Source organism: Lactuca sativa, chromosome 5 (genome assembly GCF_002870075.4).
Source record: "Lactuca sativa cultivar Salinas chromosome 5, Lsat_Salinas_v11, whole genome shotgun sequence".
Taxonomy (NCBI): domain Eukaryota; kingdom Viridiplantae; phylum Streptophyta; class Magnoliopsida; order Asterales; family Asteraceae; genus Lactuca; species Lactuca sativa.
Window position 1 is genome coordinate 350,600,321 of NC_056627.2, and position 1,361 is coordinate 350,601,681.

Below are 1,361 nucleotides of genomic sequence, written 5' to 3' on the forward strand. Positions count from 1 at the left end.
ATAGTTACAGCCTTAGACACTATTCCAACAAGAGTGACATAGGGCTTATTCAATTTTGTTTGTGAGATACTAAGATTATTTAGGGCAAACGCCAAATGTCAAATGGCTAATGGTATCGAGTATCTTATCCTAGTATAAAGTATGAACTGTATAGTGTATAATACTTAATACATTTTAAAAAATATATAATTTTTTTTAATAATATTCAAAACGGGTTGGCGGGTCAACCCATATGTTTTTTTAGAAACCCATATATATGACATGTTTAATAAAAGGGTTGACGGGTTGAAAAGCTCAACCTAAACCCGTTTATTTCGTGTCTGTTGCGGGTTGTTTCGTGGGTCGTGTCGAGAATTCATAGGCCTAACCTCTCCAACACCCTCTCTTGTAACCCTAACCCTAGATTGAGCCTTGTAAGGAAAAAAAGGTGTTTTTAAGTGCTTTGGAGTGTTCTTGGTGCACCTTGGAGAAGAAGGAACTCATTGAAGAAGTGTTGGTTGCATTAGAGCTTGTAGATCTAGATATTGTTTGCCTTGATCTTTTCTTCTAGAGGTATAAAGTTTGAATCTTGATAATAAAATTGTTAGATCTAGCTAGTTTTGGGTGTTATGAACTTTTGGTCACTTTAAGTGCATAAAGTTTAGATCTTGAAAGTTTGTGACCTTGTTATGGATAAAGTTGGAAATTTTCTCTGTCTAAACATCATTTGGTTTCAGATCTGAAGGTTGGAGACGCGTACTCAATGGATTAAGTTGAAAAAGATGCACTTTTAGGTCCCTTTGAGACTTAAAGACTAGATCTTGTTTGTTGGGACCATTCTAATGGATAAAGTTGAAATCTTTATCCATTATGGAACCATTATGAACCACAAAAATGTGATCTTGTCCCTTCTATCCCTTCCACACAAGAGTTATAATGTCTTATTGGGTTAAGAACTTAGAGTTTTGGACATTAAGCACTTTATAGTCACGAAAAGTCATAAAGTTGGAAACTTTATAACTTAGGACATCATTTTGGGCCTGGATTTGAGTTTTGGATGTAAGGGCATAATGGAATAAGCTCTTAATGGAGTTATGAGACTGGGTTGTGTACGTTGCACGTACTTGGTTAGGGCCCCGCTTTTGGTCAACATTAGAGTACGTTGGGCATACTCTCTTGGTACGCAGGGCGTACTCCGCTGGGAAGGAATATTGCCTTTTGGACCTTGAACGTTGACTTTGGCCAAGTTTGAAGTAGGGGCATTTTGGGTAATTTGATTTTTAGTTTGAGATTTGGGTTCTTGCTAATTGTATAGGTAACTGTAGAGATAGATTTTAGAGTAGTGATTGGTGTAACTATTCTTTCAAGCTATAAGGTGAGTT